Source organism: Colletes gigas, unplaced genomic scaffold, assembly GCF_013123115.1.
Source record: "Colletes gigas isolate AHSC1104 unplaced genomic scaffold, ASM1312311v1 Colletes_gigas_Sc00021, whole genome shotgun sequence".
Lineage (NCBI taxonomy): Eukaryota > Metazoa > Arthropoda > Insecta > Hymenoptera > Colletidae > Colletes > Colletes gigas.
This window is the reverse complement of record NW_025106650.1, coordinates 1,372,374-1,398,930: the sequence shown is the minus strand read 5'-3', so window position 1 is coordinate 1,398,930 and position 26,557 is coordinate 1,372,374. Positions and strand designations below refer to the sequence as shown.

Genomic DNA, 26,557 nt, shown 5'->3' with positions numbered 1-26,557 from the left:
AGACAGTGATTTAATTTTAATTTAAACGCCATAGATTGTTCGCGTTGGGAAAGTAAATCACAGCCGTGACTCAGGACCGACTCATATCCAAACGAAGGCAAAATAAAATGTCCATCTGCCCCGAAAGCGACGATCCTTCCTCGAGGAATCCGAGGTCGAGCAGGCTCGAGAACGGGGAAAATATAACTACGAAGAAGCGATGACTCTTTTTCGTGCCTTTGAATGCCACTTTCGCGCAGCGTCCCAATCGTTCTAAACATAGATAGAGCCGAGGCAAGCCGTCTGCTTTCGGCACGTTATTTGCATTATTTTGCATGCCATTCTCGGTGCCGACATTACGTGACGTCGACGGTAATTTCCATATACACACATCGCGTTCTACGGATAAAAGAAAGAAACATCTTCGCGGCGTAACTTTCGCGCGAATGCACGACCGGCATCGAACTCCTCCGATCGATCGTAATCGCCGTCAGCCCGTTCCTTCGACTGCCATTTGACGGATAAAAAATTACCGTTATCGATAGGAACGCAATCGTAATCAATACTATCCATTAACGCCAAACCTACCAAACGGTCGAACGAAAAAAAAAATTAAATTTAAATTTCGTTATTTATAGAACGTATAGAACTTTTTGTTGACTGTGATTAATTGTTTTATTCAGTGGTGCAAAGTTCTCGCGAACAATTCCGCAGAATAGATAAAAATGATGATCATCGAATCGACCTTTGATTTGCTACCACGACTTTCCTCTGGTCGTCGTTTTATTTCCGGATCGTATTTTAATATTCATGATTCATCTTTTGTTGTCGCTCGATTCGTTAAAGTTCATTCTACTCCCAAATGACTCGGTAAAAGAGTTAACGTTTCTGCGGTACAATAAATATTCACTTTGGTGGTTTTGCCCTGAATCTGTTTATATTTTAAAACTTAGAGAAACTATTATTTTTGCTTCTTTTGTAAGAGTAACAATACTCCCTATACCTCCGTTTTGGAACAACACTTTATGATCGCATGAACTAAAATAAAGAACGATTGACTGCATCTCTCCAGCGCCATTCTTATCTATGTTTAGTGAAGAAACCCTCTTCAAGTGTTTATACGCGTTTAACGATGATACAGAAATACCCTACAGTTAATTTTGAACTCCCAAAGCAAACAAAAAGTACGTACGGAATATCGTCGGACCGAGTCGGAGATGTATTAAAAACATACTTACGCGTACGATCAACGTTTTTTAACATTCGTTCGCATTCTACACTATATTATTAACTTTACGTCCCGGCTTTAACGTCAAATAGGAAAACGATAAAATTATTTTAATCTTTTACAAATCTAAAATGTACATTAAAGTAGAAATAAGTAGTAACGGCACCAGCTCAGCAAACAGTAAACTAATCTAGATCTGTTTCTAATATCGCTGCACGCAAGTTAGATGACGCAATACGTTTCCAGCGTTGCAAATTAGCGTGTAAAAATCACATTCTCATTACTTCTTCGACGTATAATCTAGCGAGTGACCATCGCGTGTTCTCACGTTTGTGTCAATTTTTACGTGTACACACACTGCCTAGTAGAATGGGAAACTTTGAGGCAGACATTCGTGTTCTATGAACAGTTCGCGTTTCAACAGATCATTCCATGAACATTCGTTTAGTTATCAAATAAATTTGAATTTGAAAATATGTATTACTTGTAATATTGTATCTTACATTTGATATTTAATGTTTATTTTTTTAAAATAACTAAAAAAAAAATGTATCTAATTTGTAACAGAGTTAAGATAGGATTACGTATAATTACATTGTAATTGCACCGCTATCGCGCGGTAGTTACACGATAATTAGACAGTTATTGCATGCTTTAAAGATTTACGATTATGATTACGCTACAACTAAACGATAATTACCACGCGATTACAGTGAAATCACAGCGTGCAATTACACCGAACAAATTGCAATCATGATACAATCGGCTGTTTAAATGCATTTTTCGTAACTTTCCCATCATTTTCGGGCAAAATACATATTACACTTTTTGCTCCTAAGGATGTATAGAGTCATACCACGATCGTGAAAGAATTTTTTAACATTGATTTAGATTCTTAACGTCGCCCTTTGTCACAAAGCATATTATCGAAATCTGTTCGTTGCTCGTCTAGTAATTCCATCGGGTCGAACGTTCAAACGACGCGTGCAGATGCATGCGTACACGCACTGGCAGACGCACTACTGATATCTTCTGCGCCTAATTTGCAAACAGACGCAACTAATAGGACTTAAGTAGTTACGTGCTGCGCAAAGCAGTCTAGGAGTGTTTTGTTCGGTCGCGTGGGTAGAGGCAGGTCATGGCCAATGAGTTTCAGAGATTTTAATAGACAATCCGCGATTCCTCGTTCTGTCGACGCGAGGAAAGAACACCTGACAATCTGGCCATTTATAGACTCGAATACCTTCGACGACCAATAAGTCGATTCTCGTCACGAAACGCGAACTTTGCGGAGGCAGTAACTCTTTTACAAGAGACAGTTAATTTGTGATCATATCTTGTGAAACGAAAACGTGTTATACGATACTTTTGATTTGCATATACAATACCGGCTGAAAGTTTCGAATTTCTTGTTCCGTTCACGCGATGGAGTTTTATTTCATTCAATTTGCCTTTATTTCTTGCGAATATTTTCTTTACCCTTTGAAGCGTAGCAATGTTCCATTTTAACACTGGAACTACAGTCGAATTGACCCATTAGTAATTTCTAATAAAACTAGTACAAAATTTACTCGATTGAATTTGTGAACCGTAATTTTCTATAAGAGAATGAACAAACACTTATTTCCATTGCATTATATATTTCTCCAGGTATGTATCGTTTTAATTTCTTTGGTACAAGTAAATACACTAGAAATTGTCGGTAGTTCTAGTGTTGAAAAATAAAGCTACGATTTAATAGCTTTTCCTGTTAACTTTTGTTGATTCCTATACTTTGAAGTATTACTCAACGATATTGTAGACCATATTAGTTACTTCCAAAAATTGAATTTTAACCAATTTTTGGAAGTAATATATGTAAATATGTCTCTGAAGAGGACACAAAGCATAAGAGTTGTAACGTTGAAAAGAATCTAAAACTAAAAATTATCTTGCAAACTATGCGTATAAAGTATATACACTATAAATCTAAAAACCTAATTCCAATTAGACAATATTACGAGTTACAAGATCAGTAACGAGATACTCACAACTTGTTTGATCAGACGTGGCTTCAGCAGCGCCGTAATTTCGGCAGCATCTGAAATACAGTATAAAAAATATATATTACAAGAGTTCTTAATATTAAAAGAACAAAATTTAATTACCTACTTATCTTTACCTTTCTTTGTCCGCAATATTTATATTTATGCAACTTATTTCGAACAAAATACTAGACTAAATGTTATCACACGTATTTAAACCATAAAATTTCGATATAAAATTGGTCATAAAATGCTATATCCGTTGTTTAATGGTATCAGGAAAAAGAAGCATTTATTTAATTTATAACCGCGTATACACAGTCCATAAGATAACATTAATCCTGTCACGTGACGTCCTCGGAGGAAATGCTTCGATTGTGAAATTTGGCATATTTGAAAACAGTTCGTAATGCATACGCCTCAATTAGTATGAGTCATGCTATAAAAACCGTGCAAGTGAAAATGGTCACTGCGTGGTGCACGGCCACGAGAAGGTATTACGCGATAATTATGATTGCAGAACGCACGCCAGTTCCCCGCGATTCTTGCCCAGCCACGTCCTTTCATATTTATCAACTTTTTGGTAATATGCGTCGCCGTTACCAGTTCTTTTCGAGTTCAAAGTACACCGCAATTACGTTCACACAACCGTATCGTGTACTTGGACGTACGCGTTGCCGCTACTCACGGTAAAAGTACTTCCCTTTTTCTTTAATAACTGTGTAACCCACTTTAGCCAAAGATTATGCGGAATTACGGCATCCTACGCGACGATAAATTTAAACGCGCGGAGTAAACCTGTTACTTGTTTCCGTTCAGCGATCGTAATCAAATGTATCTTCTATCATTCCGTCTAAACGTTAATTGAAAACCGGAAGACATAATAGCGTGTAGTCCGCGAGCATTATATTTGTAATTTATTACCATCCCCTTGCAGATACTTGCTACTATTACGCAAACGATTAACATAAAAGACGCATAAATAGTAAATTCTTTTCGTAATTAGACGTTTCGCGCGGTCACAGTTTTTGTAAGCTCGTCTGCTTCATTGCACTTTAACTGTTTATTAGGGCATGATGCGGTCGGCAACTTCCTGGTGTATTGCGTTAATTTAATTTCTTCGGGCTACTTAATAACACGTATAGACAAAAACATCGTTAGTTGCGCCGCCTTAACAAGTGGAAACGACGAGCAAGCAACCAAGTTTTTAGAAGTTCGAAAGAAAGTTCTATAATAGACGTTTTAATCCTTGTTCAAACAACGGATAAACCAGCCGTTTGTCTTTTATTAATTGTTCGAAAGTTCTGTAGAAGAATCGTGGCCATGTTTGGCATACGATCGCGCGGAAAAGGCTACCAAATGCCAATGTTCGTTTCTTATCGAGGCAGTATCGTTTCGTCCGCATTTGGTGGTAAAAAGCACGCCACCGTCGACGGAAGAAATCATGGAATCCAAGGTCAATCCATCTTTAATGACACAATACGAACAGAGGAGCCGACAATAGCCAGGGCACAGCTGACCAGGAAATTCGAGGTTATAAAGAACTCGACAACGAGCATACACACCCGCTTTGGTCATGGTTCGGACTTTTTGCCGGCTGCGTGCTTAACGGTACCATCGCGGCCTCGTGGTCCAGTTAACCACGTGCTTCTACGAGAACCGGCGATTCCAGAAGTCGTTTGAGGAGGTCGTGTACCTTTCGATACGAGGAAGTCGAAAGTATCTCTGAAATCTCCCCTCCCGATCTTCTCGAAACCAAAGAAAAAGATCATCGAGCGCCCGGGGTTCTTACATTCCTGTCGTTTCTTCTCCGCCGGAATGACAATGCTCGTCGCGCATTCATAAACCTCTGGACTCGAGACTTCGTTTTCGAGACTTCTTCGACTTCGAAATTTTATTTCCGATTTGTTTTGCACGTGTAACGAAATGCGCGTTTGCTTTCTTGGACGCGTACCTCACACGCCTACTTAAAGGACCCCGTACAGATCTTATGGAAAATGGCCCCCGGTTAAATTAGCTGAACTTTTGATATGATGTAGTTCATTATGTTTTGATGAAAAATTCCAATGGGCCCAAGCATGTAAATTGAACAGTTTCCGAGATACGGGGGATCAAAAGTCAATAATAATGCTTCATGTTTGTACATTGAAAAAGAGAACCATTTTTTACCTTTTTGGCGTTTTTTTATTTTGAGTCAGAGGGTCAGGGGGTCAAGGGGTAATATTTAAGGGCCCACAGTACTACTATTGAGTTTTAAGGGGTCAAATAAATGGACAGTGTACAACACTGCTTCTTACACTCAAATATGCTCAAACGTGGTAGTTTTGAATAAGGCGCACTATTATTGACTTTTGATCCCCTGTATCTCGGAAACTGTTCAATTTACGAGCTTGGACCCATTGGAACTTTTCATCAAGACATAATGAACTACATCATATCAAATGTTCAGCTAATTTAACCGGGGGCCATTTTCCATAACATCTGTGCGGGGTCCTTTGTGTGAGTAGTTTAGGGGTTGCTTAGAGAAGCAAAGACAATATACTGTTCGTTAACACTTTATTTACAAGAATGGTCAAGCTGGTGGCTGACAAGAATCTTGAGAATCTAGAGTCTACTCTGACTGAGCGTTGAATGATATCTGATTGACGGAGTGGGGTTTACGCGCTTCTCGGTTTGGTAAAGATTGCGATTGGTTGCTGTTATTTTGTGGAAAGGGTGAGATGGATGAATTCTTATTGGTCGGTTGTGACGAGGGTGGATCAGGAATGATTTTGAGGCGTGGCTTAAATGTTCAAACATTTTGGGGAAATTTTGGTCGTTTAACTAGCAGGTAATGTTTATTGGGGTACTTGGCACGTGATGTGCAGCTGTCGAGGAAGTCTACTATACAACGATGACTTGATGGCTAGGCACGCCGATTGGCCGTAGCTTAATAGCCTGCTCTCACACGCATTGTCGTTATTGGCTGAGTCGCTCACAACTACAATTCCATCGCGTGACAAAGGACGCGAACGAAACGTATAGGAACAGAGTAGGATAGGACAAGTCTGAGAGTCATTGGTGTAACCGTAAAATACCAGCCATGAATAGAACAAAAGTGTATCTCTTGTGGTTATGGAGACCCTACTACTATGTAGCGTGACGTAGACCTTCTCTCTTTGCCCTTGCCCCGTTTAGTTTGTTGGTGCCTAGCCAACAAGTCATCTCTGGATAGTAGGTTTATGGGGTCGCGAAAATACATGATTGCCGTGGTCCTAAAAATGCTTGATTGCTACAACCTTTTGCCACCTACCTAAATTGGACTCAAATACTCTTTATAACAGAATGTCCCGTTCTTAAAATATTTCACTTAGCGAAACGATTTTTTATAAAAATCGTTCCAATTCTTAGGTACGTCCTGACGCTATTATAATCCGGAAACGGTGTCGCAAACGTTCTAGTAATTAGTCACGTGTTTACCCGAGATATCATTAAACCTGAATAGATGTTGTAACGCGTAGCGAAAGGATACCGAGATACGAGAACAAACATCGTTCGAAATGAAGAAACGAACAAATATGCGATACGCGAAGGTAATGTGACCGACGTGTACACCGAGTTTCCACCTTTTATTTTTTATACGTCGATCAGAAGGTTATGGATTCTTTTTCATCCTCTAAAATAATTGTACTCGTAGTCTAAGATATTAAGAACCGAAACAATAATTCTCAATAACTTGTATTGAGATTGAGTTTGCATCGTTTTACATTATCTTTGGAGAATAATCTTATCGACTTCGTACATATGCTTTTTAATCCGTGTGTTCGCGTTTTGTTTGTCCGATATAACATAAACATTGATTTTTACAAAGGTCTGTTCGCAATCGAGACATATGTAAACACACTTTACGGAAATTGTAATAAATCGATGAAAAATACGATTGGAAATTGCAGCATTAATATATAGTACTGGCAATATAAAATCTGTATATAATATCAAATATACGATTAAATAAAATGTAAAGAGGTAAATACACATTCGAGATACGTTTATATCCTGTTATTAACCTAACCTCGACGATGTCTTAATAAATTCAGAGATTAATAATTTAAGAGATACTCCCATCGTTATCGCGCGAGTCAGAAATTTTTTTATTACACGCTACGCGGAATAACCGATATCTACAGAGTTCAATGAGTCAATAACTAATGAACGATCTCGAAATGGTTGCCGTAGATTGCTTTGGTGCTACGGATACCGAACTTCGCCGATCGATAAACCAATGAAAGCGAAGAAAAACGTTTAATTATGCACAGGTGCGCAAATTAAGCGTTCACGAGGGCATTCAGTTTTTCACCTCGTACGACTGTAATTCTTCGCGCGATTGCATGCACCGTAAAATGATTTATATCTCGCGATTTTACATTTAAACGAGCGCAAACAACTGCTTAAAATTAACACACGTTCAGGAAAAAAATATAAGAAAAACGATAAGAAATATGGAACCACGTACTGTCTGCAACGACTGCGATCGCTTCAAGTAATAATGCAAATAAGTGCAGTTCATAACAAGACAGGTTCATTGCAAGTTACCGCCTATTTATTGTTGACATGTTATATTCTCGGAATACCTGCCACTAATGCGTTTAATTGTACGAGGAGCTACAGGCTTGCAAACTGAAAAAAACCGTCAGGTCGGACGGAATGTTTTTGCGTTTACTGCGAGACGACGTTGGCGAGGATCAATATTTATCGAAAAACACTCTATTCTATTGTTTTGTAAATGCATGTTCGTGTTATAACATTATTACAATATTGTATATTTATTATACAAATATGTCACTTTACGAGAAATAGGAGGTTAAACGCTCGAGAGATTTTCTTTTCTCGTTAATTGATCGATCTTCACACCTACGATCCCGAAACACCTTGCGTTCTCTTTCTACCAGTTTCGAATCACGCTCGATAATAAAATCCCGCCACGTCGCGCGACTCATTCAGCACAATAGATTACGCTCAACGGAGGATGCAAGCAGCGCATCTGTGCAATTATTACGCGGACGTTACGCGAGTAAGCAACATAACTGCGAACCTACCATTCGCGATATCCATTTACAGGGATCCCAAGGTGTTCCGGCAGGAGCTCGAAGACACGACCAGGACCCCGACTGCGTGAAGCGCGACGAGGAGTCGAACGAGAGAGAGAAGCAATGAAAAAAACACATACACACACACACACACATACACACAGAGAAGAAAAAGAAAAAGAGGAGGAAAGGGTAGAAGCGGAACCGAGGAAAAAGGAAAGCAGCGCGAGGGAATGCGGGCTCGAATGTGCCCAGGGGAGAAAAAGAGAGTGAAAGAGGAGAAAAGAGAGACAACACACAGGCCACACAAGGAGAGTGTCTTAACCACACAGGTATCGTGGTATCAATGGCAGCCGGTCGTGCGAAACGATTAGCAAACCGTAACGCACCAGAAATCAGGCTCGGTGCATACGTCAGGACAGGTCAATCAACTCGAAATAATCGCGAATAACGAGGCGTATTCGCTTTCCTAACGAGCCTTTCTACTTATGAATTGCCGCTTTCGATTAACGAAGCAAGAACGACCAACAAAGAGAATCGTACGTCCGATAACAGAAGCTAGCGTGAAATTCGAAGAAATGGTGAAACGACAGATTCGTGGTCATTTGAGCGGAGATTACTGTAAAATTAGTACACCATTAACAGCCCTGAACGTGGGTGACATTGTTGGAATCCGGGTGGTCAAGTAATGCTCCTTTTGTATTATTAGAGTTTATTCATTTACAACTATGAAGAATAACGGAATTTGACTCTTGGACAAGGCGTTAACACCCGCAGACTTCTTGTGCAACTCTGAGCCCCTGGGCCCTGTGTCCTATATCTTAGCAATAGTACGGGAGGAGGACCCCTAAACCTAGTGACTAACGATGACGTATCGATATTTGGCCTATTGGTCATCCAACAACAATCGTAAATTTTGTTTATTTTTTTTGGTCTTTCTAGACACGTGTAACTAATATTCAGTTAGCCAAACAGTATTCCTGCGCCCTTCCACGCAATAGAAAAATGAATAAAAGAGTCTTGGATCGCGATTCGCGACTTCCCCCGGTTGGACTTTACCTGATGCAAGGAGGAAATTTCTTGTGATGTTTGTAATCAGCGGATCGCGTGACTTCGACGATTCAACGTAATATCAGGTCGTACCATACGTTCCATCCGATTTGTACAGGGACACGTTTGAACGCGTTTCACGGCAAAGCCATACAAAATGCAAACGTAATGCGTTATGTTTTTATTTCAAGCGAAATAGTGCGTTTGCAAACTTTCAAGGGCGCACACAACGTTAACGTTGTTTTTTTTCTGCTTCGGAGATGCTAGTACCTTGATTATCGCAGGAAACGGAGACTGAACGTTTCTGCGACGATCGAGGTAACCGATCCGACGATAATAACTCAGTTTGTTTAATAATCTGAATATTCGTTTCAATTAGAAAATATTGCATAAGGGGCCATTCTACCTTGTAGGCACGAAAAATACATGTTTCTTTGTGATTTTTTTTTGTGGTCTATTGAAGAGCGATTAATTCCGTGTTTTGTAGATACATTTATTATATATTTAGCTATATTTACGAATTTTTGCAACGCACAATATCTATTGATTACGCTGTTTTTGTTGATCAACAAACAACAGTTTTTACGAACGGCGCCCGACTGCGTATGTGATATCTTGCGAACAAGTTATCCAAAATCCAAAAACCAACGATATTCTTAATGTAGATGAGTGTGGTTATATCATGAACTAGGATCTTTTCAAAAAAACAAAAAATGGCAAAATGGCAGCTATTTTACAAAAAAATACTGAATATTTTCATATATTCGGTTGCTTTTTTGTTAATAAAAGAAAAAGTATTGCATATATCGCAATTATCCTAGTTCATGCTATAAGGAGACCAGTTCTAAAGATACTGCATAAATTTGATGTTGATATTTTGAATAGTTTTCATGTTATTGTCTACGCAGTGCCGAAAAATGTAGTTTCGAGTTATACCTGCGTGTGGTACATTACAGCAGGCTATAACTTCGTTAGTTTTCAGAATTTCAATTTAATATTTGGTAGATATATTTTCGAGACTACATACTAAAAGAAGACACACAAAAAAATTCAATTTTTTAAATCCCACAAGATAGAAAGGCCTCTTAATTATTACTATTATAATAATTCTTTCTAACTTTACCCGTTTAAAAGCCAATGATTCTGTTAGAATGCAAGGCGATAATTATTAAGATGAGATTGTTGGGCAACATCGGAGCGAAAGAAAACCTGCTTGATGGTGCTTGCAAATAAGTGAAAGTAACGACTCGACGTGTGCTCTTAAGGCCCGGTGCACACGAATGCAGTGTCAAAATAATGCATTCTGTGCATCCGATTTTGTTCGAGCTCAAACAACAGGCGTTGCATCGCAAGAAAGTTAATTTTAAAAAGATAAATATTTATCTCCGGCAAGTTCAAAGCAAAGGAAGCGTCGACCCGACGTTTCTTTTGTTCGATCGCATTGCTGACTTATGGTGACGCACGCATCTGGATAAATCTGCAACAAGATTTCCCTCGCGCCAACGCGCACGCGCAACGTATCGATTATTAATTTCGCGATTATTGCTTTGGTTCGACAGGTAGTTTGTAACGCAATTAAAAAAATAATCTCGTTATCGAGGGGCAAACTGGTTTTCCGCGACTGATGAAAGCACGCCAGCTGGCACGCCAGTTGGCAACGCGTTAAAACCGTGCATCTTCCGTCGACGCGTTTCGTAGCCGCGCAATTGCCTCGGAATCGGCTCGAATTGCGAGCATCGCGCGATATGTGTTCCTAAAATAATCCCTATTGACAACCAATGGAATCAATTAAGAGCGATATCTGGCCAGTGACATACATTTCGCAGCGAAACAACAGGCGCGAAAGAAAGCAGCGTACGTCGATCGGCTACGAGAACGAGGCGTGTCTACTGTCAGACGCAGATGTCGATTGAATAACCAATGGAAATCACACTTGACTTTAGAATTCAAGGGTAGTATCTTAGTTTCTCACTATTCATATAATATAATAATTTATATTATTATTTTCACTCCCACTTTCAACCGATACACCAAATAAAAATCACGAGTAATTATCTTATTCATTAGATCGATGTTCGTAATCTGTAAAAATTATGTGATATTCAAATCAACTTTGAGATCAGCAAAAACTTTCGTCTGGATGTTCTATAAATAGGACATTCAACCATAATGGGTTAATAACAGCAGCTGACTAACTGTAACACAGTAATAGGTACTGATAACTGTTGATTCGTAGTTAACTAAATTATTTGCAACGGACACACTGTTGTAAAAAAAGATCGAGAGAAAAATATTTATCTTTCCGAAACAAGAGGCCGGAGATGCACATTTTTCATTCTATTTTCTAACGTGCAATTATAGTCAAAGGATGTTGTCTCATTACTTCGCGAGTTTCATTGAATAAGTGAATGACAATGAGATATACCTAAGTGATACAAAGTGTGCAACAATAAAACGAAGAATCAACTGTTACCGGTAATAAATCGTAGACGCTTTAAATCATATTCGCGATGCGTTGGCAAGAGCGTAGCGTTAAATTATTTATAAGAACGTTTTTCAGAGTATTCCAATCAAATATGTCTATCAAGGAACAGCTGAAGCTTATGCAAACGAAAATAAGAAAAATAAATTTCTAGAAGCGTACAAATTGATTGCATCATCGGTTAAGCAGAGTACGTATATGGGTCAGTAAACTCTTTATAGCAGAAGCAAGGTCAACGTGATGTCTGTGTCTCAACCCACAGACAATATCCTGAAAACATATCCGTTATCCTACCAACGACGACTTGATTTTAAGATCATCGCGCGATTACGTTCAATCAACCGGTCAACCTTCACCCTTTGTTTACTCGTATAGAAGGAAGATCAACAAGTATAATACTCGCGCAGGAGCAGTTCGTCTGTGAAATAAAATACGTTTGTACTTGTCGAATTTTTGTGTATTGAAGTAAAAACAAAAACAATTTCTCAAACAATTATAAATGTTATAAAAAATACTAAAAGCGATATTTATACGTGCAAATATAATAGCAGCATTTATAAATGTACGATTCGAATTATTTGCGCGTGACGACCGAATCAATCCAGTCAAATAGTAATACAATTTTAGATAACAACAACCAAGTGCAAGTATTGGTATTATGCATACATAAACGAAGGTGTGTTCACCACTATCTGATATGCGTGGGTATTTTTAACCGACTGAATATTGACTGTCTGACACTTTGAGTGTCTAGTGTGTAATACTGTTTTCCCGTTAACATTTAGGTTTCCTGATCGGTGAACGTTACATAGCTGTAGTAGTACGTCTTTGTACACGATTGGTACATACATTTCGTGGGCGTTACAAGTTTAAGGTGGAGGGTCTCCGAGCATAGAGAAACCTGATTTTCCCCTGCTATCGAGAAATGTTTGTTTGTGGAAATCAGCCTGCAAAACGATTACCAAAACGTTACAAACTGTTAAGAGAACGAGTCTCCGTCAGTGATTTTGTTTCTAATCAAATGTAAACACACTGGCCTTGAAACCCCCCAGTGCGCCATTCTGGGATTAAGAATTAAGACTTTGGAGAAAATCTGTCGTGTTTGATTAGCAACACAGGTTACATACACTGCTAAGTAGATGATGAAACTACTTAATTCGTTACGGCAGTCATTATTTGCAGTTGGGAGTTAGCGATATCGTTGTGTGAGTTAACGGTCAAATATTTAACCTTTTCACTGCTGAATTAATCAGTAGTTAGTTACAAACCTTCGTGCTCGAGTAATTTCACAATTTATTTTATAATGCCCGTACTTATAAATTTATGAGAAAATTATATAAAGAGGAGAAACTCTTGCAGAATTGTTCGCAAAAGCCACCACCTAGTACTTCTTCAAACTCGAGCATCCAGGTTTGTATCGATACGTGTCAAACGTACTCGATCGATCGAAACTAGCGAGGAGGAAAAGAATTAGGTTTCTTTTTCTCGTTTGAGATAGTGTTTAGTGAAATCATTAGCGACTATGCAATAAAATAAGAAACGGTAGTTAACATTCTATTCAAATATCCTTAACCGTTACTTTAATTGCATAACTTTTCATATATAATTGGAAATATGTGAAATCGTTCAAATTCGACTACTTTCCCCTGTGACATGTCTCCAGAATCCATAGAAAGTGATCGTTGGATTTGCTAGAAAACGTTCAAAACCCGTTTGAGTTCGCGTATTTGCTAGACATTTTCACAAAAATATCTTACATGCTCTTTAAATGCAGGCATTTCGATATTAACAATTTCAAACTTCCGCGAGACGCGAAATAAATCTCAGGAGCAAAGCAGGAAAAATTTGACCGAGTACCGGACTCGTCGACATTCTTCGTGCGATCTAAATTGCTCGCAGGGTCAGTTAAACCCCGGAAACAGGCATATCATGGCTCGTTACAACCGATTCTCACATTGCAGCAAGAAAGGTCGTGCAATAAAGTCGAATCCAGTGACCAGGCTGCATCCACTTTGGTCGACTTTCATTCGTGACCTAGCCGGATCTGGAAACGTTATTTCTACGATTCGATCGTTTTCATGCTCGATAGTCGAAATGTAGTCCAATTCCACATACGGTAAATCCGACAATGTAGGAAGTAATAGACACGACTTACGTAGACTCCAATGGAATATGTAATAACACACAGTTTATAATCTTATCGTGTTGTAATTTTTCATAAGTTAACGTTTTCCATTTTGTAATTCAGTTGTCAAAAGAATAATTGATCGACTACTGAAGTTCGTGTCGTAGTGATATTAGAATCTTATCCGAATATCTTTCAATGATTAAATTCCAGTTCATTTTCATTTAAAAATCAACTTTAATTGACTTTTTCAATCGATGATTCACGATTGCTTTCATCAATCAATTAATTCAATTGTCGATTATTCAACGATTAGTTTCTCTAATCAAAGGTTGATAATTACTTTCGTCGATTGACTACTTCAATCGCTAATAGACACCTACAAAAAAGTGTTAAACATCATTTCTGTTTAACGTCAAACTTATTTCTTAAAAATCAAATACGAATTTTTTAAAAAAAATCGACAGTAAGTGTAGAAATTTTTCAACGAAATTAAAAAGTTTTAAATCATTTTGAAAAAATTATTTCTGGTTGCAGGAGTCAATTATAATCATTTTTTGTGAATACACAAACCACCGAAATCCTACGTACTTTCGAGAAAAAAATTCTGCTAGGTATCTGATTTTGAAAACATATACCTCGCATTGTTAAAAAGATGACAAGCGATTCTATTTAATCTTCGTCTTTATTAACAAATATTCCATGCGATAAAGATATTGGTACACCGATAACCTACCGAATTTTTCTGCTAACTGTTACGTAAATGTGTTTCATTAATTCTCTAATAAATACACGAACGAATGTCATGTTACGTTTGCGCGTTTTTAAATTAAAAAAAAGAGTATACAGCATATAGGATAGCGATATATCAAGTGTAAGCCGTATCTTATCTTATCTTATCTGGCACAATCTTTTGTGAAATGACGGTACAAATGTATTTTCTGGCACGAGTGTTTGTATAACCGAAAAATGATCTCATTGAAATATTCCTTGCCGATACGATATCGAACAGAACGACACAGATATTTTAGAAAATATCTACCCACTGGAACAAGTTCAGTGAGTATAATTAAAGAACTTGAACACCGCACTGTGAGAATGTCGCTCATTAGTTCCAAAGCTTAATGATACTAAACGCGTAGAAAATGTAGAAGAACGAGTATTTAAATGGCATTGTTTAATCAGGCATCTTCTGATCCAACGAGTTTCGCAAGTTACGGAACTTTCTGTTCGCGAATAAACTGTTTTTGCTTAAACAATTCTATTCGCAAAATACTCCAACTAAAGTCAGCTGATGTATACATTTTCTTCTTTTAAATATAAACAATATAAAAATTGCCAAGCGTCTTATATTTTTATCTAGTACTGTATTCTTACGTTGTTTCTATGCACTGTGCACTACCGACGCATTGTCCACTACAACGAAGCACGTCATAAAAAAGCCAGGTAAGAGCTTCGGGAAAGTATGAGAGCGAAATCATCGCTGTATCTGATTTCTCCCGACAAGACACTTGGGACACCCTGGTTATTGAATAACCATGACTATATGTATATCTATCTGTACCTATGTATTCGAAGGAAAATATGAAAAATTGTGTAACAACTACATTGCCCTGGAGAATACAAATGAAGTGTCATCCGAAGAGTACTGGCTTGAGATTACATTTTTGGAGAATTTCAGGTTTATGGTATTTTCTAAAAAAAAAACATTTTCACAAATTATGTGAAACAGATTGCTACTTTCTGCGCCTACCTTCTTGTAATTTTTCGAAGAAGTTTACTATAACTTTACGACAAAATTCATGCCCAAAAAAGAAGGTAAATAATACAAAATTTAATAAAAATTAAAGGGTTGCAAGGACTCTCGCCCTCTGTGATGAAAAAACTGTATTATAAGTGAAAACTATAATCTTTTTCTATTTATGATTTCTAGGGGTGGAATTTTCGAAACCTCCCCCCTTGAATTTTTCCAGATTCGTCGCTGACCGTTCGTAGATGGTTTTGGTAATTTATATAAGGGCTGACAGGTTAATATAGGTTACTGAAACGCTATACTTTTCCCTTCTGGTTAGAGGTATTCGCCGAACGGACGATTGCGCGGCCGTTTCCGGCATACGGCGTGTAAATCAAGGTGTTCAGAGCGTTTCGGGCCATCGTTCGACTCGTAGATTGCGTAACGCACCGTATCGCGACATTACGTCAGAATTTCACCGTGCACGACCCGGGGCTGTCCACAATAACGATCGTTTTCGTCGTCCACGTTGGTTTCGCAGACCGCAAACGTAACGCGGGCCGCGCGCAACGCCGCTAACCGCTTCGAACAGCACGGACACATGTACGAACAAAATGGAGACGACTAACGGGAGACAGCGAGGGGATTAAATAAATACGCAGAGGTCATGCGTCATTTCTGTCGTCTTCGGGGCCTATCAGCATTGCTAATGTCGCGCTGCTTGCAATCGGTAACGTCCTTTTCTACTCTGCAGTTCGACCGTGTAAAAAAATAAAATGCGATTGTCCACTTTCCTCGCTTCACGGTTCGTCCAAACCTTCCGCGACGGATATTCGCGTAGATTCGATGTGACTCATTATTCGTCGGAACTTTCTAATCGGAAGAAATCGCCCTTCTAATCTTTATACGGCCCAGTGATTCACAAATCTGTCACCGTTACGATAAAAACGCAAAATTTAAGTAACTGTTTATAAAAGTTCTGTAAAATTAAAAAAGAAATGGATTCCTCGTTCGGTGGAAGTTTAAATTCAAATTAATTGGAACGTTTTAACTAAAAATCGAGCTTTTTGTTTCTTCTAGGTTGGAAACCCCATGCGTTTATGGTGGTTTGTAATAAAAAATTGTACAGTAATTTTATTATGCAATAATCAATGTAGATTGATTATAAACATGGAAAACAAATTTTTTTCTTTAACTATGATATTGATCGATTATTTAAAATAATTGTTTCCTTGTACAGAGGCTGACTTTTCCGTAGCCATTCTACTCTCCGGGAAAATGTAACCACGTGTTCATTTTGTGGGTTATCGTAAGTGTAAAGTTCAACCAGTTACGTAAATTAAAATAAATGGAACAATTCGAATAAAATGGCATGCTCATGGAACACATCTAGGAGAAACTAGTACAGACATATGGTTCAGTTCTTGAAACAGCTAACAGAACAACTTATTAATAAAAAATCTGTCTCTCGAGTATATATTTAAATATTGTTGCGACATTGTTTCAATGAAATTATGCTAATCGACTTCTTCGGTTACGAAGGATGTTGAAATTTCTTTCGTGTGCAAGATTTCAGCGATTACAAAGACTCACGTTTCTACAGAACGTAAATGTGCATAATAAATGTGTATCCTATAGGTATCTCGGACTGTACCACGTACGAGTTAACCCTCGGTCTGTCAAATGGATCCATTAAACTAATTCATGCGACTACAATGTTATTAATTACCTTAAACAATGAGCCCTTGAAGTTTTGTAATTTTCTCTACCCACGAAGGAAACTAAATCTGTCCTCTAGGTTAACCCTGTAACGGCACACTGGTTTTTTCAGGTTCGCCGTAATTTTTGCACATTTTTAATACGTACTAAATTCTGTAAAAATTCTGAAGAGATTGATGCTATTCGTTGCGTATAATATCCTGCTTTTTGGTATTGAAGAAACAAACTAAGTATCCCACAGTTATAGACTTCTATGTGTTTCCATTAGGAGTTTCCATTAAAACTGTCCATATGAAAAATTATGTTGCACAATTTGCCCGTCAACTTTGAAATGCTAAACTTCCAAGTCATACGAAGTAACGAGGTTAAATTAATAACATACGGTAGTACCTCGTCTATGCACCGTGAACGTATATTTATCCGTAATCTTGTACAGGGTGAGTCAAATAAAATCTTGCAAGCTGTTTTTGTCCGAGACTATTGCAGACGTCGACATTAATTTTATTTTTTATATTAAAATCAACAACCCTCGCATTTTTAAAGAACAAAACCGCGTATCAATGTTGTTATATTCGGATTTAATTCTAATTTAATAATATTTATTTAAAAGATTAAATTCGATTCACTGGATACGTTTGGAAACAAGTGTTTCTAAATATTATGATTCTGTTTGATAATAAGATATCTTGATACTTTGCATCAACAACTTTAACCTTATGCACATATTCTAGCCAGATGGATAAACAATTTCAGTATTTACAAGTAGTCTTTGCAGATTAAATGCTTAAACTGGGAAACGTTAATGAAAATGTTGATATATTATTAGTGTTAGACGAATGTCGACGTAACCACTGATAAGCTACCGTAGTATTCACTGAACGTTTCGACGTATTAAAATCACACATGATAGTACTATCCCTTTTAGCAAAAATGTATCGATTCTATTATCTCTATCGTGTAACAGCGAACAGAGACTAATCTTCTACGCACCTACCTTGCGCACATGCAACGCTGGCGTCTCACGACCTCGTTATAACTTCGATGATATGATTCTTGTATCTTATATTCGTCTCGTTTGGACTTTTATTAACTTCTACAATTTCGTTTTTATTTTCTATTTCTTATGCGCTGTTCTGAACATTGTTGTTACTGTTTCTTCGCGAAGGCACGAGACACTCATGAAAATTCACACGCGCGGCACGTGCATCGCATGATCGACGGAGTTTCATGAATTAACCGAGGCTCGATCGAGCAACAAACTCCGCTAATCGGCTCCATATTTCTGCGTAATTTGAGGTGTTGGCTCCATGTTGCCTTTTGTGGAGGCGGTGTAACGGATAACCAGACCTGCGGTTTTGCGGGAAATGTTTAATCGTAGGCGTGTAATTAACACCGAAAGATGATTTCGATAAAGGGAAGAGCAGTTGACCGATCTCTATATTGATTACCTATAAATTCGAGAGCACAGGTAACCGAGACGCGAACGCATTCAATTTTCAGGTAACCTAATCGACCACTATGTTTTTTTTTAGTCACCACTGCGAATAAAAATGTTCAGCACACGCTTCGTTCGCGAGAACACGAATGGCGGTACAGGCTAAATTAAATTTACCGAGCATTTGAATTAAACACTGTATTTAAAAATTTTGAGAGACCAAAAATAAAAAATTATGTAAACGAAATAACTAATTATATTTCTTAGAACCACGTTGGTTATTACATCATTGTTAATGCACGTAAAATTAGACAGAAAATCAGTGTTTTATTTTAAAGAGAAAACAAATAGTAATGGATATTTCTTTAACCAGTCAGCTGTGGCCACCTGTATTCAAAGCGTGCACTTGTTTGTTTTATTCCATTTTGCCTTCAAAGATTCTAAACATATCGAAATTTACGAATATATATTACTTTTTGCTAAAATTACAATTTGAATAGCAAATAATAACTAAATGTTACGCACGACGGATATAGTCATCAAACACAGCTGACTGGTTAAAACAAGAAGAAGTGAAAAATTATAACTGTGTAGATATTGGAAACATATCGTCATCTCGCTAAATTGCAACTCGCTGCTAATGAACTCATCAGTAATGCTTATTCAGCAAACCCTGCGTTACAGAGATGTAATTGTCACCCGTTAATTAACTTTTGCAGAAGGATGGATTTCGAATCGATAAAGCTATTCGTACAGAATTATTGACATAAAGGGTAAGTAGGTCAACAATCTTTAAAATATAATTGCAGCAATTAAGCTACATATATGTGCTAATTGAAAATTAGCTCATATAATTTCAATTTACAATTTCTATTGCCTTCATTTTTTAATCGTAAGACGGACTCATAAATCTCTGCGTACTTCGTTTTTTTTCAACTTGAAACAATTCCAAGAATGCTTAATTAAATGCTCGACTCGCAAATGAATTTCAATGTCACACATCGATTGCACAACAAATGGTAAAACGTTCAATTTATGCGAGGACTTTTAATTGCCGAATGATAAAACGTTCCGTTTGCAGGAAGATTTTAATTGCTAAAACAAGAAATTATACGATGACAGTTTGCAATAGTGATTTATTAGGCGGAGAAGCTTATAAAAATTATCTTTTTCTGCGTCTGAAAATTCTTCGGTTATACTACACGCTAAGAGGCTAACACAAATTTACTACCACGGTGTTCTATTTAAAGATCGTTGTAAACGAGGGATAAAAAAATTTTCGGATTACCTAACAATAACAGACGATTTAAAATAAGCACCTGTAACTAGAAATGTCTGACATTTTCCAGTCATTTCACCGACTTTACATTTCAATGAAATTAACACCGTCTACTTGCGTCACTAATTATCGATTTGTAATCGATGAAAAAAGCAGAAATTAATGAGTACAGTTTTTTAATGGAATAAGAGCAAAATTTTTCATTAGAGTTACGTTTGATTCTATGTACTTGAACAAATGACGCTAAGAACTCTTGCGATATGACGTTAAGAAAACAGATAAAAGTTGCGTTATTCTATCTTTAGTGTGTATAACGTTATCGCGTACCGATGAACTTATGAACAAACTCGCGTAAAACCTTCTCTGAAGCTTGCAGGTATCTGAAAACAATTTTTAAATTACTCGAATCGCACCGATTGCGCACGATATTGCGCAATTGTGGCGCTTTTTCTTCGAAAAATGTTCAATTATATCGATTGTAACGATCATTTTTACATTTACATTATTTCAAACGATACTAAAAACGTTATCACAACTCACAAACTATTTCTAGATGTCCTATATCTTCTATATCTTTTCTGAATGAAACTGGAATGTTTACGATACCAAAAAGTAAGTAAAGTAATAATTTTTCTGATTATGAAGAACGTTTAGTCAAAATAATATTTAAAATGAAAGACAAAAGTTTGGCCTCACCCTGCGTTATATTCTTATCCATTTGTCGCTTGATTCAACAACCTTATCATGAAGTTAGCAACATTATTACTGTTATTATTCCACGTTCTTACTAGAATAAAATGAGAACAATAAAAAAAGAAGAAGCAGGAAGTTAGTGATTGATCGTCATTATGTATTGCACAAATAAAGACTTTTAATTTCATTGACGTAACCAGCGATCTATTGAACACTTGCAATATTTCTTCCGTTTCACTCGTATACGATTACTTTATTTTAAGTGTTTTGAACCAATTTTCTTGAATTTTATTTTTCATTTCAGTGACTCGTAGCATCAAATATAAACAGATCTAAAAATGTACGCAACAATCAAGATTTGATATTATTTATTATTGTAAATAAAATTTGTTCGATTCGTGGGATCGCCACAAGGACAGTTTTCGACCATCATGACTGTTGTGTTGGGCAAAATGTGTGACTCAAACGATACCGGCGTGGTGTTAAAAGGTCGCGGCAGAAATAACTAAGGGAGCAAGAGAGAAACGCGGGAACGAAACACACGGTTCTGTTAATGCAATTCGTTGGATCGAGGCAACTGAAATGGTAAAGGTGGGTACGATGACGTCGCGTGGTCGTAAACACCTGGGAACTCGTTATCACGACGGTATAGACGCGTCGAGTGTTGCATCGTCAACTGGAAATTCTCCAACAAGAAAACCCAAGTGATCCATGAAAACAATCTAGGAAAACGAAATAAAAAATAAAATTCTCCGAAAGAGAGTAGTGTAGGACCGGATCACAAAATCTTCTTTCCTTTTTGAATATCGAAAAGCAACGTCTGACTTCTCTATCGTCGAGTCTTTAATAAGAGAACGAACGATCAAAGTGATCCCGAGATTATGGATCTATTTCTTGCACCCGTGTAACAAGAAATTAATTAGACTACAGATTTTCAAACGATACAGGGAAAAGACACAAATCTGCATTAACGTAATACGATGCACAATTTGTTTAACGACCGAGAAGCCACTGCATTAGATTGATTTATCGGGATCATAAAAGGACGACCAGAAAAACGTTGATTGTAAACGTGATGTTTTATCGTGGAGGTAACGGGTATGAAATTCACGCTGTGAATTTTAACAAGCCGCAGCTTTCAGGCCTAATCCTCCAACCGCTACGAGTACGGAAAAATATTTTACTAACGAGTTTATTATTACCTCGGGATACCGGTTCGCTTGAAAATAAATATACAATAGACCTGACGTTTTAAACAAAACCGAACGAAACTTATAAGCTTCTTCTCGTATATCAATTATGAATCAATTCGCAAATTGATTGCACGGATTTCTATCGATTATTGTTTAAATGCCGGCAATTGCACTCGATCCGTATCCTCTCGATTAAGCGATTGGAAATCTATCCTTTCAAACGATCGAGAAGTTTCCTCGGGGAAAACAGTTAATTATCTTAATTGAACGCGTAACTCTCTCGATCGGAGGACTACGTTGTGGCTTGTTTAGTAAAATTAATTTACATCGGATACTGTAACAGTTAAACGTATAAAACAATTCAAGCACACTCGAAATGATTCAATTTCTAATTTTTCCTAATTTTTTCTTGTATCATGACACTTGGTAGAATGGTAAAAAGATTCTCGTGCACGTTAACATATATTTTGAGGAAGGAACTGAACGGTTTAATTTATGCGCATACTCAGAATTAGGTATACGCGAGTACCTGCATGACCTTAGGTACCTACCTTCCACGCGACGCGGATAGATATTACGCAACAAAACGTTAAAGGCGTCGTGTAAGCTTAAACCTCTTCAGAGCAAATCCAATGTCATCGCATTCTCACTTAAGAAAATTAAGAGTTTTAAAATCTTTGTCCTTGAGGTGGTACATTCGCGCTCTCAATAGAGCCATTTAGAACCGATGTGACTTGCTACCGAGCGAAGGCATCGAGTTAAACGGAGTCCCGAATGATTTATAATAATAACCAGACAGCGTTAGGACAGTGACAGTATCAGTTTGTATGTCGGGGCGAATTTAATTAAACCAACATACCTAGTATAGCGATACAGTTCTTGTAAACCAAAAAGTAATTCATGTCGTTAATTTACATGTGGAATATCGATGTCATTGAATTTTTGGAGAAAAAATTAAAAGCCCGACGAAAAGTACTTTGTAATTACTTTATGACTTTCTAGAAAAACGATAGTGGTAACAAAGTACTAGAACCCAGAAAATGTTTGCGTTTCAAAGAAATAATGATTTATGTAGGATGAAACACGCGAGGATAATTTATTATAAGCTTCTCCGACCCGAGCAAATCTTCGATGCTGATATTTGCTGTCAGCTATTAGAACAAGTAAATAAATGGCCTAACAGGAAACGGGCGCAAGTCGAAGTCCAAGGGAAAGAGGTTCTCTTCTGCCAGGATAACGCTCGACCTCAGGATTGTTAGAGATAGTATAGATTAAAAATAGTTTGATAATATTTGTATAATATTAATAAAACTGGTAATTTTTAGGAAGAATCATTCTAAACTCATTTCCATTGAAAATAATATAATGAACTGATGCACAATGTCTCTCGGTCCAAAACATACTTATTGCGTTAGGTATACGTGTATTATTTCTGAGTTAATGCTCTAGATTAGATATTTCTTTTATATTATGAAATTTGTTTGTTTCGTTGTCTCGATAAAATGAAATTAAACGAAAAAATATTCTTCACGGAGTGTCAACGAAGACAAGCTGTATCTTCAAACTTCGTACGTTTAAATGACTCCGTTGTGCAAAACACCTCGTACAACATGCGATCAAACGTAACAAAACAAACGAATACAGAAGTTACTCGTGCAAGTTACTGAAAGAAACGTTTTCCTTGATATTAACTATGCCGCGATAATGATTACAAACGTACTTGTTTCCCAAGCCGTAGACGGGAAGTATCTTAGTGCGCGTGACTAATCGTGAGATACGTGGCACTCCGATCACGCTTACACGTGTCAATCCGTCACAAATATCCCTATGCCGTGACAGAAATAATTACCACGATGAAAATTAGTTCCGCTCGAACGATGAAATAAATCCAGGACGCGTTGCTGTTGCAACTTCGTCGGTATCCTCTACGAAGAGGATGACGGTAAAAATCTGAATGGAACAGGCATCGATGAAGATAAGTTACGATTGTTACTCAACATTGAAATTCCGGTAGGAATAGTCGACCAGTGTTCAGAGTGGGGAGCAAGCAATGAATGAAGCTGTTGTAGGAGTAACGAAGGTGTGTCAACCTGACAGCGTCGTAACAATTTTCTTCGCTACTGTTGCACCTAACGAGAAATATTGAAAACCAATAATGCAGCAAGTTTCCGCGATTTTCGAAATTATTTATAGTTGATAGCAACAGAGACACGCGACTCGAAATAATTAGATCGTCGCCTGCTCAAACGATACGAATAACATATGGGTTGTGCAATTTTTTATGTGAAAGCAAAAGTCGATAGCAGAGACTGTACAATAAACTGAAGAGCTTCTTTCCAGTTTTGAGGTGAAATATTTTCTTTTCAAAGTTAAATAGTATCGATTTACTACTAATAATGATGTGACAAGGAGAATAGGAACAGTTGGTAAATTAACGCCTGAAACAGTTTATTCAGCAAGCGTAAGTAATGAACATAAAATTACTGAACCACGTAACGAGCTCCCTGATTTGTTTTCTTATTATAAAATCTAAACTCTTCGTGTAATTTACTGCGTTAATTCTGTGTTTATCAAACGAACATCTAGATAAGATTGAAGGAAAGGTCTATAATCATATAATATGGTAGATAGAGGAATTAATAAAAGTAATTTTGTATTGACTCTATGATTTTGTAATTGAAATTACCCACATCTAAAATACTAAATATAACTTGTCATTTTGTGTTCTGGGGTGATCGAATATCGATAATTGTATTTTGTATTTACAATTACTGACAGTATTTATGCATCGATCAAGAACAACCATATTCTCCTTGAATTGCCATAGCTCCATTGATATTTTCCAGTTTATTCGTCTTTCACTAAGAAAGGAGAGCTTGTTATAAAGTTTATCAGCGTTTATCACGGATCAAAACAAACTCGACCTGCATCTTGTTGCCCCGACCCTGACTGTCTCGAGGTTACGTTAGTCAATTTCTAACATTTTGTTCTAATTTTAGAGAAACACGGCTCGACTCTTAATACCGGAAGGACAGTTTTACCAAAGTCATGAGTCGCGCGTGATATGCATCGAGACCCGTCTGCACGGGACACAGGTAGAAATGCGTGTTAATCTCCATCGCGAGGAAAGGACGACCGAGTATAAAATAAAGGACCGCGTTACGTATTCGTTTGGAAAGGATCTAGATTTCGATCAGTATTAAAATTACGCGTCGATTCGAGGATATGACCTTTGAACCGTAGATCTTCCACAGGAAATCTATTCAAATGGCAGAAACGTATTTGACAAATTTAACAAATATTTCTCCGATGGTACACGATTTAAAAATTGTCAATCTTTTATCTCGATCCTCGTGTTATGCACAGGTAATAAAATAAATTTTTAATTTCAGTTTTTAAAACCACGATTCATACCGATAACAGGATTAAACTAGGCTTTAAAAAATTTAGATAGTAGGTATTTGTCCGACTTTAAAGGCACGCAGGTGTATACAGGATTAAAAGTCATAAAAATAACCTGGCACAAGAGTGATACGTCGGTGCTGTCCGGTTAAAAATGACAATTGATACGAAGCTGAAGACGTTACAGGCAGTGTCCAATGACACAATGCGAAACCTCTGCGACGAATTAACAGAGGAATGGCATTTCTATCCGCGGTCTGCGATCGACCGCCAGTCGAAAACGTCTTCCGCTCTGCGCTTGAATTCTCGCGCCCGAATCGAACGAATCAACAACAAATAAATATCTTCGATTCATTCGTAAATCAATCTCTATTTACTGGACAAGCCAAAACAAGAGTGATTCTTACTAGCACAATGAAACCAAACAATTTTCCTTCCCTATCGTCGTTTAATCATCCCCCTATCGATCATCTTCGATCAACGTAAACCAGATCCGTCAAAGTACTTTTTTTTAAAAACAGGAGCTAGTTTACGAACAAATAAAAAATGTCCATTTGTTGCTGGATAAATGATGCCCATCGTAGACGAAATCTATAAAGGTTGCCTGGAAGCACCGGGTATCCCTTACCTCCTGCGTTCCTGGCTCTTGGTATTGTATCCTGGGAACAGGAAAGTATCCTCGGGGTCCTGGAAGTTCACCGACACTTGAAACCAAGACTCGAGCCGAGAAGAAACTGTCTCGGCGTAACGTTATCGACGCGACGCGCGTTAAAAGGAGACGGTTCCGTCGACACTCGATGGTCCGTTCGATCGGTCGCAGCTGAGAAGCGGAGGTCGATCAGGGCCGGCGAGACCTAACGCGCGCGCGAGACGAATTCGCGGGCAAGATCGAACCCGACGAAAGATACGATCTATCTTAGCCTGAGGCCGAGTTAGGACTGTGGACTCTGACAGACCGCGGGTGAGAGAACGTAGTCAGTCGGGCAAGCCTACCAACTCTCCGCTCGCTCTCGCGGCCCCACCACGTTTCGCGATGCACACTTGGTAGCGATAGGTGTGCGCGATCTGTCTCGGGGAACCGGTAAAATCGTTCCGGAGGAGCGCCGCGCCGGGCCTCCCTGGTTTGTCCTTTAACGCCGTTGCCCACGGG

At 37.9% G+C, this 26,557-nt stretch overlaps 1 protein-coding gene across 1 annotated transcript in view; it reads right to left on the bottom strand.

Moving 5' to 3' along the window:
- LOC122400992 (protein windpipe) overlaps window positions 1–26,353 on the bottom strand; it is a 32,558-nt gene extending 6,205 nt beyond the window's left edge. Inside the window, exons 1-2 of the mRNA XM_043402821.1 lie at window positions 26,036–26,353; window positions 3,238–3,287 (exon numbers count right to left, since the gene is read on the bottom strand). The gene's annotated coding sequence lies outside the window, so the exon portion shown is untranslated. The remainder of the gene's footprint in view (window positions 1–3,237; window positions 3,288–26,035) is intronic.
- Between the last annotated feature and the right edge of the window lie 204 nt (window positions 26,354–26,557).